Here is a 12,366-nt window from a genome sequence, read left to right as displayed (position 1 = left end):
AGAATTACTTCAGCGATTACATTTAGGCAATGACAGTGATGACGACATTCCACCTTCGGAGCACGGGCATGATTATATCGACACGCGTGATAGTGATGATTAGACTTATGATCCAGCTAATCCTGATCATGATGATTGTTTCTGATACATGTATGATCCGTACTAATTGATTTATTATTTGTCGTACCGTGTTATTTTTGAAGTATGGTTTGTTTATTTTGCATCTCTTTCTAAGTATGATTTGTTTATCTGCACTAATTGGTTTACTCTTTTTAATTGCAGGTGATTGGACAATGGTGGGAGGTACCAAGAGGGTCGATTTTCTTTATGGTAAATTTAAGGCAACAGTTTCAGGGTTGTCCAATGCAGCTCAGGAGTCAGGGAGGGGTCAAGGGAAGGGTGGGGCAGTGGTCGAGGGAACGGTGGAGGCAGGGGTCGTGGGTGGAGGCAGGGCTTGAGGCAGGGCTCGAGCGAGGCCACCGGAGCCTGTAGCTTCCTCGTCGTCATCTGAGGAGGAGGAGGTACCTTCCGTGCACGCCTCTGGTGACGAGGAGGAGGTAGAGGAGGAGCATGACCAGGTGGAGGAGGAGGCAGGGGGTTCCGGTTCCTGTAGTTCGATGAGTGTCTGGTTGTGAGGTCCCTCAACCCTCCGAGGCGACCGATACCTCTTGAGAGAAGCCCGGTTATTCGACCCTCTAGGAGAAGGTAAGTACCTTTAAATGTTATCACTAATTTTTCGTTTCAAATGTTGAACATTACAATAGAATCTAATAATTTCTCTTAATCACTTGGGCAAGAGTTGGAAGACGATCAGTGGGGGTGATCACAAATGCCATCCCAACAGCATCCTTGGTCTTTTGTGCACGCTACACTTCCCTAGCTTCATGGAGTTTGGCAGAAATAGTGAGTCGGCCTACGCGTGGGAGCACTATGTCATCGCCGGTGACGCCCTTGATCGGGATGGCTGGGTATTCCCCAACAAGGCAGAGCGGGTCAAGGGCGAGCTGTGGGTAAGTCTTCCTCGCACTACATTGCTCAATACATCGCATTCACAGGAAATTCATGAAATAATGACCGGATACATCGCATCTATATGCAGGATTTCTTCAGATGCCAGGGGGATATGAGGCCCGGGTGGCTACTTTGGCTCATGAAGCCACTAAGAAAATCGTGAAGGACATGCACTACGAGGCGCACATCCAGGCCATCAGCGACTACTACACTACCTACAGAAACATGAAGATCAATAAAGCTGAGGCAAGAACCATGAACCTCAACAAGGAAAAATACTTGCAGGTAAATATAGAACATTAATACTTACTTTTACTGAGATTTATTACGCTTAATTTCATCTTCTTATATGTCATACACTTGATGACGTAGATGCCTCCGTGGTGGTGCACCCTGCATCTCCAGTGCTGGGAATACACGGTGGACAAGTGGTGCAAGCCCAAGTGGGAGGAGATGCACAACGCTTGCCAGGAGCGGCGTTTGCTGATGCCAGGTGTACCACATCATCAAGGCAACCCTAGCCTCGATGAATACATGGAAAGATGGGTACGCGAATTAATTTCTTTATTATAATACTCAATTCTGCATAATTTCTAATCATTTTGCTTTTTTTCGCAGTCGTTATCACATGGTGGCGTGCCTTGCTCCCAGTTCAAGGCATGGGCTTTGTCCAACAAGGGCAAGGCGACAGCCAACATCGACTACAACCCAGAGGACCCGCCCATGGCGTACAGCAATGCGACCGTCCACAGCCGGCTTAATGACTACACAACGATGGCAAGGGAGCTCCATGGGCTAGAGTACGATCCAAGCACCTAGGACCTCGATGGAGAAGTCGTAATGAGGGTGGGACGTTGCAAGAAGCATAGCCGGTACTATATTGGTGACAGCACAATCGACACGGCCACTACTCCCACTGTCTCCCAGATCCGAGCAAGGAGCACGAGCTCGAGCTTGGCGATACGCCCACGGTCGGACACTGCACGGTTCCAGATAGAGGCACTACAGGTTATTCCAATTTTATTCATCGTTCGTTGATTTTTACATAATTTTGCTTTGCATTGTAACATTGGGATGAAATATTGTAGGCCCAGGTGGAAGAAGAAAGGAAGCGATGGGAGGAGCTAGAGGCGAGGATTGAGGCAGATCGGCAGAGGGCAGAGCAGATGTATCTGTAAATGCAGGGTGTTCTTGAGAGGATGGGTCCACCTCTGCCACCGAACCTATTCCCTCCACCTCCACCTCCTACAACTACTGTTGTGTGTCACTTGACAACCTTATAATCACCATTTATAGTTTATGCAGAATCAATCTAGAATTAAACTAGAAACTAGAAATACACTAGACACTAGAAACTAGAAATAAAAAATTAAACTAGACACTAGAAACTAGAAACTAGAAATAAACTAGAAACTAGAAACATCGTGGTATATATGTTGCAGAACACACAATAGAAAAGTGAGTTATGCAATTTCACACATGCAATCTCTTCTCCTCTGTGCAGAATCAATCGGCAGGAATGAATCAGCCATTGGACCCAGCTTGGTCGCAGTGGCCATCGTCGCCTCCTCAGTGGCTGATGTCTACTTGTGGTTGGACGGCTTGTCTCACTTGCTTGAATTTGTGGCAAAATACTTGTGGATTACTTGTCTCACTTGTCTACTTGTGGTTGTGAATGTCTACTTGTGATGACGACATTTATTTGTGTGTTGCGATGACATTTGTGGTTACGAACTGCATGTGATGCTTATTGTGTGCCTGTGATGCTTATTCTATGCCTGTGATGTTTGTTTGAGAGGGGTCCTTTACACGTGACGAAACAGTAAAAACAGGGCAGGTTAGGTCACTTTGCCGAGCGTTACACTTGGCAAATAAGCTCTTTGCCGAGTGTCAAAGCCAAAACACTCAGCAAAGAAGCCAAATTCTATCATTCTGGCCAGATTTCGGGCATCTTTGCCGAGTGTCACTGGGCTCTTTGCCGAGTGCCTCCGTAACACTAAGCAAAGTGGCCAAATTCTAGTTTGGGACGCAAAACTTTGCCGAGTGTTTTGTCTGTGACACTAGGCAAAGTTCAAAGACTTTGCCGAGTGTTTTGTCCTTTACACTCGGCATCCCGTTAGCTTTTTTTTTCCGAGAGTTTATTTTTTCCAAGAGTCGTTTTGGCACTCGGCAAAAACTTTGCCGGGTTCCCGAAAAGTATCACTCGGCAAACAGCTCTTTGCCGTTAAAATCAATGCCGTGTGTTGTTTGCCGAGTGTTACACTCGGCAAAGCCATTGCCGAGTGCCTCTGGCACTTGGCAAAGCAACTGTATCCCGTAGTGGTTGTTTGCTACCGTCAGCCACTGTCTTCAGTGTTCTTTCAAGCAAAGGGGTGTCCATGTACAAGCACCTTTTCTATTTCTTATGCATGTCAAATAATATATGGTTTATAGCTCGGGTTTACGAATATAATCCTACCTATGTTGTACTATGTGTATGGATCCAAGTTTGAATCTTACCATATGGGTGAGATGCACGAGGACAAGAATATATTTCATGGATTCCATTTTGTTGATAGTATATTATACTGGCCCCAAATAACACATTGCGTCATTACATCAACGAGTAAGTGTAGGAAAAATTCGAGAATACTAGCAATGACGTTCACGACATATCATCGTCGGGTCATTGAAGACCCTTCCAAGTTGCTTGCAGGTGTACCAGCACCCTTGTTCATATTCTTTATGAAGAACCAGGAAAGCCCGGCGCCGGGAGTGAGTTGAGTGGGTGGCACGACGAGCTGGTGGGATACCGCTGGCCGCCGGCAGTCGGAAAAGATGACCCGTAAGCCAGGACCAATGCAGGGGCATATTTGTGTGGTGGCAGAACTTAAATTCCCAACTATGGCCCTAGTCGTATGACTAAACTTTAATAATCTCTTTCATCACACATGGGTGATCTAATCTCCCCTTCACACGCTGGATGAACCCTTTTTCTTAAAAAACAACAAGTAGATCATCTCTGGCACAGCAATTCTTGTGTGGCCCGAGAAACTAGATCCCAAAGTATGATGCATGTATCAAATAATTTGCATTGGGTGTCCAGCCAATTCTTGGTGCATCACGCACCTTGTGTCATCTTGTGGAGACGGCACGTGCAGTGGATGAACAAGCACGAGCCGATGCAATAAGAGCAGTACAGAGATCTGGATCTCTTTGCAATAGATCGCATTGAACGTGTTGATTATTTTCCCAAAGGCCTGTTGTGATTAGGTGACCACGTGTGTCTAGTAGTTAGTTTTTTGTATGTTAACTATGGTAGATGCGGTTACTTTAGAAGCATACTATGCAAGGGTGAGCCAATATATGTGCATAGGGCGCATGGTTCTTCGATGTGTGGAATTGTTTTCAGTTTAATGATTTCGGCCAACAATATTCATTGTACAGAGATAATATCAAAAGGTCTCACAAGAACAGCTCCAGATATCGATCTCCTTGAACTAATCCAAAGGATTTTGATCAGAACCACCTTTTCTTTAAAATATGCATTATTGGGTACCACCTTTCTCAACGTGCTGTGATAGCTAGGATGCGACATTGTATGCAGCTCCCTTCAACACTACTTGAAATTGAAATTTCTCTTATTGTCCCGAGGCCTCTTGAGGCCACCTGATTCAGAAGTCACACAACGGGAAATCGTACTCTAAAGTGAATGAATTTCCATACTTGTTCTTTGTGTATTCTTCCACATTTACTTTACTTCTGTGTATAATTAACCTTCAGTTAAAAATACTTACGATTGACACAACTGTTTTCCGTGGCGGTGCGCTTTTAGCCAGCTCAGATAACATGTTCTGTAGTGGTGGAATCGGTCGGACGACACCTATGACCTGGATATATAGATTATATTTTCCAGACGTGTTATAAGTTGGACATCCATTGTACAAAGAGTATTTATTGACAGGTAAGGATGCATGTCTAACATCCTAACCCTTACAATGATACATCTATAAAGTACAAACATACAGTGCGCGCATACACATGTACATGTAGCATACATACTGCAACAATGGAGTATACATGAGTAATTAATGTCACTAGATCCGTGAGAGAGAGATTGTCCTTGTGAAGAGGTATGGAATGAGGTTGACCTTTCATATAAATAGCCAATATGGCTTGGAATACAAAGGCACAAGAACTAAAGAGAACTTGGCTGTCTAGAACTAAACAGTCATCTAATACCCGGCCGCATTCTAAGTGGGAGGATCATGGACGCATAGACTGGACCTAAAGTCAGTGGAACAACTGTACAGGGAGTCCTTTGGTCGTGATGTCCGCGGACTGGCAAGAAGACGGAACATGGAGGACACGACCTACCCTAAAGCCACCTTCTCACGAACAAAGTGGATGTCAATCTCAATGTGCTTCGTGCGGTGGTGATGGACGGGGTTCAGTATCATATAGGCACCACTGAGTTGTCACAGTAGACAACCGTCACTGAAGCAATGGGACAAGAAGTTCCTATAGTAACTGGCGCAGCCAGCAGCATTCGGCCACCACATGAGCAATAGCACGGTACTCACTGGAGCGCGAAATCATAGTTTGACGCTTGGAAGACCAAGAGATCAGATTGTCACCAAGGTAGACGCAGTAGCCGGAGGTGGAGCATCGAGAATCTGGGCAGGCAGCCTAGTCTGCATCGGAGTAGGCCGCCAAGGTTTGAGAAGGGCCAACACTGATGTGAGGCCCCGATGATAGGGTGCCTTTAATGTAGCGAAGAATACGCTTGAGCAGCGGAAGGTGTCGAGGTGGAGGGCGTGTCCACGGGCGCCTCGGAAGCCGATGGCGCAGGTGTAGCAGAGGAAGGTGGAGGGTGCGTCCACGGACACTTGGGATGCCGAGGGCACCTGTGCAAGGGATGCCAAGACCCATGTTCTATAAGTTTTGAAGTAAATTAACTCTTATGGGCAACTTATATACAACAATGTTGTCATGTTATGTGGATCTTGTATCAACTCGTGTTGAGTTTGTGTATCAACTTATATACAAGCATTACATATGGTTATTGTGACTTTGTATTAACTTTCGTAGAGACTATGTCTCAACTTATATAACAATAGTTCCTCATTTAACAAACCGTCGGTGAAGGAGGGAGGACCGGTCCTGAAATTTTTATCCATTCGAGTTGAGTCCACCGGCCGCCAGCAATTAAGTTTAAATCTTAAGGTGCAGGTCTTCAAGTGGATCGTAACTTTTTGCAGGTTGATGACATGGATAACAAATATGTAAGACGTTTGATTAGATGCCTTTAATTAGGTGTACATCTACAAGATGCTGATCTTTAAATGGATCACGTGGATTTTTATTAAAAAAAATGAACGGGGATAGTAAGATTATTTGGTTAGATGCTAGTAGTTAAGAATAGATCTCAGGACAACGATTTTTTATGGGATCATAAGTTGGCTGGTTTCATGGTTTGTTATAATTACTGATACATAAATATTACAAAAATTATTGTAGGTCCATGTTTGCATCGCGTCCTATTATATAGGCTTCGATAATTACAGACCGTAATGATCGATCAGGAGGCAATTCTTTATTCTAGTACTGGTTTGCCTTGACACAGAGCCAGCATTGCATCCTTTTGTCCTTTTTGTTGGTTCCATTAATTGGCCACTAATTACACTGGATTTTGTAATAAATTGTGCATGTCTAATATTTGGAGCAGGAACATAGCATGCAGTTTCCTAACCCCTCTCATGCAAACTGACCATAACATTAATTAGGGACAACTAAGTTGTTTAGTCTCTATAATCTATCCGGAAAAAATCCATCTTCAAGGGACAGAAAGGTGCACTAGTATAATTTTATCATATACTTTGCATTATTTGGAACAAACATAAAAAATCATCTGTATAGTTTCTCAAATAACATAATTATGTTACCATTACACTTTCCACCGCATTGAAGCATGTTATATCTCACGGATATTTGTTTGCATACTAGTAACACCCATTGGTTAGATGCCAATAAATAAACATAGACCTCAAGATGCCGATCTTCAAGGGTATCGAAACTTTTTTTAAGTTCACATGGACGAAAAATATGTCAGACCCTTAGTTTAGATGCTGCTCATTAGGTGTAGATCTGAAATATGCTAGTCTTCACATGACTTTTTTTTTTGGTAAAAAAAATGAATGGGATTTAGTAAGACCCTATGGTTAGATGGCAGTATGTCGTCAATAGATCTCAGGACAACAATTGGCCACACTGTTTTGAGGTAAGATGATGCTTAGTTCACTGAACTAGGTTGGTAAATAAACAACATGGTTATTTATTCTTTTACTCTATGTTCATGTACATACGTTGATTTAATTTACATGACCATATTTGTTAATTGGAACATGAAGAATCACCCAGGAAAACAGTGCAACCACAATTGTCATATGGCTCTGACTCTGGCTACTAACTAGTGAGCTTGGTACATTATGATCTTACCTGAAAAGGGTAAGACCTGAAAAGGGTAAGAGGGATTGCCATCAGTCACAGCAGCGAATTCAATCTGCCATAGCCTTGTTGTTTTAAGGGCGCAGCCAATATGTTTAGGCCGGACAGACTTGGCCAATTGCTTGTGCATCGCAGTACTTCGTTTTCCTCTATTTCCTCTGGTTGCTCCTTTTTTTAAAAAAAAATCCTTGTGCTTGTGCTGCTTTCCTCGAAGATCAGCTCCATGCAAGTGTTACCCCAGCTGCTGTGACCTTAACGTTTTTTCTGGGCATGCATTCCATATACATAGCTCCGTTTTAGTTGCCTAGAGCTCTTAATGGGAGGTACCTGAAGAAGTACTATCCAAGTGTATGGCATGATGCTTGATGTAATAGGGCCGATATCTTCAAATATGGCCCTTAGGATGAATGGCCAGTGTGATTCGTGGAAGAACATCGCCCTGCCCTAATCCGAGTAGAATTTAGGAGTCCTGGTAGATTAAGAGTTGTAACAGGATTTTCTTGCGGGAAAAGGCCTCCCACCCTATAAATATAAAGCATCCCAGCCCATTGAGAGCTATGACCCAATCGATCAAAATATTTATCCTACTTTTTATCCCCAAATTATAGCTTTTCCAACCCCTTTTGCTTTCCTCGACAGTGGTTGAGGACGTTCTGAGTGGCCTGCTGATCTTAGACCAACCCTAGGCGCGCCATCCTCAACGGGATCCCTCCCGGGGTGGTGAGCTTAGGTTTTTCGCGGTGCCTCTGTGAGGACCGGTCTGACCGGCCAGGAGCAGGAGCTCCAGCGAGGAGAATTTTGACGACCGCACGATCTAGCCCACTCGTGTGTTGACCAGAAAAAACGTCAACAGGGTGGCTTGACAGTCTTGGTGTCGGTGGGGTTCAGGACAAGCAATATAATTGACCACATTAGAGATGTTTTGTCTTGTATTCTAGCCGTCATAAACATATATATCTTCCTTAGCTTGGACTCCTGCCGCCATAGATTTGTCTTTAGTTTGAGGATAAATTATGTATGTACAGCTTCCCATTCCCAAGCATATGCCCAAGGCACGTGTCTCATACCACATGTAGGAAATTTTTAAATCGTTGTTACTGTATTTCAATTGTTGGCAACTTGGTATGAGGATATCCATGTGCAATATTACGTATCCGGTGGAAACCATCTACCCCGCGCAACCTTGGAAACTATGAATCAAGAAATCAAGATGTCCATCCAATGGACAGGGTTAGAGGTGGGTTTATTTTGCAGTTAAGCCCCCCACCCGCGTGCCACTTTTGCGAATCACCATGAACAGTCTATCTGGAAAACTGGCAGGCGGGTGGGGGGCTTAATTGCAAAATAATCCTAGCTCTAACCTTATGCATTGAATTAGCATCTTGTGCCTTTGATTCATAGTTTCCAAGGTTGGACTTAGGATAAAGCAAATGTAACATGTAAGAACATAGAGGGAGTATGTAAAACACCCATATCCTCGGTGGCGTTACTAATGACATCTAATAGTGATGGGCTATTGTGCGTCACCTTTTACAGTCAATGAATACCATAGAACCATTCCTCAGAATTTGGACTTATCATACTATAACAATGCATGGACCGTTTGCCAGGCCCAAACATTGGATGTGACAACCAACATAGCTCATCATCACTATTAAATTTGAATTTGTTAACCAAAGCATCCTTCAAATGTAGCTCAGAGTTTTAGTCTACAAACATCCAATAATTCACTGTCCTTCAAAAAGTGAGGGATGGAGTTTCACTATTTGAGAAGCAATTAAGAGTCGTGGGAAGAAATGCTGGCATGATGGCCATTGGATGGACTATGTCCACTCTAAAAATGAAATCATTTGAGAAACTACAAAACAGATGGTCGCTGTAGTTATCTTTCTCATCGGTGTATTGTGTGGCTAAGGGAACTGAGACATGCTTACTATGTATAATTTCTGTACCCCTCAAGTCTCCCACTGCATTGCCTCTATAAATACCACCTCCCTACCCCTCATGTATCCCACAGCACACAACCAACACAACATCTGTATACCGTCCTCTTACTCCAGTTTCCTCTTGCCTCTGGGGTGAACAATCATGGCTACTCTCTCCAACTCCTTGATCTTTCTGTGCTTCCTTTTGCTGCCAGCGGTCCTGGCCTTCGAAGGCCCCCACAGAGAAAGTTATCCATGTCCATATAATTGTCCACTATCGAAAGAGACCCACCTACGCATGTACTCGCACCAATTCCCTGCTTCGGGTGCGAATCCTAACGAAGTAGCATGGCCAGGTTGGGCTGCTGACCACTGGTTGCTAACCTGGGGACCAGATCCCAACCAAAATATTGCGGGGCGTGCGAGAGGCTTCCATTTGTTGACAGGTGAAACCGGCAAGGATTGGTACATTTCTCACATCTATGTATTCCAGGACGACAGCAGGTAAAATCCTTTTTTTTCCATATGCAAGGGTCAGCCAATGTGTCGGGAAGGGCGGTTTTGCTTTGTGTGGAATTGTTTCGGTTTAATGAGCTAAAAATATTCAGTGTATGGAAATTGATGATATCAATAGGTCTCACATACTGGATACAACCATTATGTCAACACCAGACTAACTGGTCTCTAACTATTTCGTCCGTGCTGTTAAAAACTTGGTTTTACACGTTAAGCCTTTAATGAGAGTTGTCCACCCTCCTGAATAGGTGCAGATCATTAGGGTGGTCCTGGATGTAAATTGTTTTTATATATTATACAGTTATATGTGCATAAAATAGTTCAATTTCTAAACAGGTTTGCAGGTTCAACAATTCAAGTTCTAGGGATGCTTAATGGTGAGTGGTCAATTATTGGTGGCACCGGAGCCTTTTATAATGCACGTGGCTACATTAAATACAAAGAAGTCCCAAGTACCATAATAAGTAACATCACTGATATTGTAAGAGAGCTTGACGTTCACATATTTACTCGGGAAACTTCAACCGTGGTAAGTACAGCTCGTAACATGACTCTTACATCTATCATAAAATTGTAAGCGCCCGTTAGGCTGTTTGTGTACAATCTATTATGTAAATCCATATAGTATTAAAATGTATGCTATAGTGACTCTAGCAGTAAAACTAAATTTGTCTAGACTACTGACAAAGAACGACTCTGTCTTCTTATGATCTAACATTACCCTTGATTTTACTTTGTTGTATACAGGCTAATGGTGGCCCTGTGCCTATTTGAAATGAAACAAGAGTCACGTGAAATTGTGCTCTCAGTGCACAGAAAGTTTCTCTCAATTAAGTACCCGTTACGTTAATAATTTGAAGGAGATAAGTTGCCCAAGTGGAAACTTTCAGTAGTGTTGTTTACTACCGTCAGCCACTGCTTTTGTGATCCAGTGTGTACCTGTAGCGTCTTCGGTGTTGTGTTATTTCAAGCTAAGGGGTGTCCATGTACAAACACCTTTTTTATTTCTTATGCACGTCAAATAATATGTGGTTTATAGCTTGGGTTTATGCATATAATCCTACCTATCGATCTACGCTACGTTGTACTATGTGTATGGATCCATGTTTGAATATTACCATATGTGTGAGATACACGAGGACAAGAATATATTTCATGGATTCCATTTTGTTGATAATATATTATACTGGCCCCAAATAACACATTGCGTCATTAACACCTGCGAGTTAGTGTGTAGGAAAAATCCGAGAATAGTACCAATCACGCGCACGACTTATCATCGTCAGGTCATAGAAGACCCTTCTAGGTCGCTGGCAGGTGTAGCAGCACCCTTGTTCATATTCTTTGTCGAGAACCAGAACATCCCGGCGCCGTGTGTGAGTTGAGTGGGCGGCACGACGAGCTGGTGGGATGCCACTGTCCGCCAGTGGTCGGAATGATGACCCGTAAGCTCGGACCAATACATGGGCATATTTGTGTGGTGGCGGAACTTAAATTCCCAACTATAGCCCTAGTCGTATGGCAGAACCACCTTTTCTTTAAAAGATGCATTATTGGGTACCACATTTCTCAACATGCTGTGATAGCTAGGTTGCAGCATTGTATGCCTCCCTTCAACACTACTTGAAATTGAAATTTCTCTTATTGTCCGGAGGCCTCTCGAGGCCACCTGATTCAGAGGCCCCACAACGGGAAATTGTACTCTAAAGTGAATGAATTTCCATACTTTTTCTTTGTGTATACATATACTTCACTTCTGTGTATAATTAACCTTCAGTTAAAAATACTTACCATTAACACAACTATTTTCCGTGCTGGTGCGCTTTTGGCCAACACAGATAACATGTTCTGTAGTGGTGGAATTAGTCGGACGACACGTATGACCTGGATATATAGATCATATTTTCATAAGTTGGACATCCATTGTACAAAGATCGAGTATTTATTCACTGGTAAGGATGCATGTGTAACATCCTAACCCTTATAATGATACATCTATAAAGTACAAACATACAGTGCGCGCATACACATGTACATGTAGCATACATACTGCAACAATGGAGTATACATGAGTAATTAATGTTGCTAGATCCGACAACCCACCTCGATCGAAGTTCATTTTAGTTGTTTGGTCATTTGTCTGCTCACACATTTAATTTTGTATCTCATACATATGACCAGTTCTTTTATTTTTAAGAACCTCATGATTCGTGCTTCTCCGTGAAGACTTGGTGGTAAAAAATCATCAAGCCCTTCGGTTAGGTGTAGACTTAGCTAATAATTTCAAGGAAATTTCTCAGTGCACAGGAAGTTTCTCTCAAGTACCCGTTAAGTTAATAATTTGAAGGAAATAAGTTGCCCAAGTGGAAACTTTCAGTAGTGTTGTTTACTACCGTCAGCCACTGCTTTGTGATCTAGTGTACCTGCA

General features: G+C 43.1%; 1 non-coding gene across 1 annotated transcript; it reads left to right on the top strand.

Annotated features, from left to right (window-relative positions):
• Positions 1 to 9,398: 9,398 nt before the first annotated feature.
• LOC117834011 (uncharacterized) lies at positions 9,399 to 11,018 on the top strand. The gene is made up of 3 exons (XR_011899000.1): positions 9,399 to 9,926; positions 10,275 to 10,467; positions 10,686 to 11,018. It is a non-coding gene; the product is annotated as an uncharacterized protein (transcript).
• The last annotated feature ends 1,348 nt before the right edge of the window (positions 11,019 to 12,366 follow it).

This window comes from Setaria viridis, chromosome 8 (genome assembly GCF_005286985.2).
Source record: "Setaria viridis chromosome 8, Setaria_viridis_v4.0, whole genome shotgun sequence".
Lineage (NCBI taxonomy): Eukaryota > Viridiplantae > Streptophyta > Magnoliopsida > Poales > Poaceae > Setaria > Setaria viridis.
Note: the sequence above shows the minus strand (reverse complement) of the source record. Positions and strands in the feature narration are given on the sequence as shown.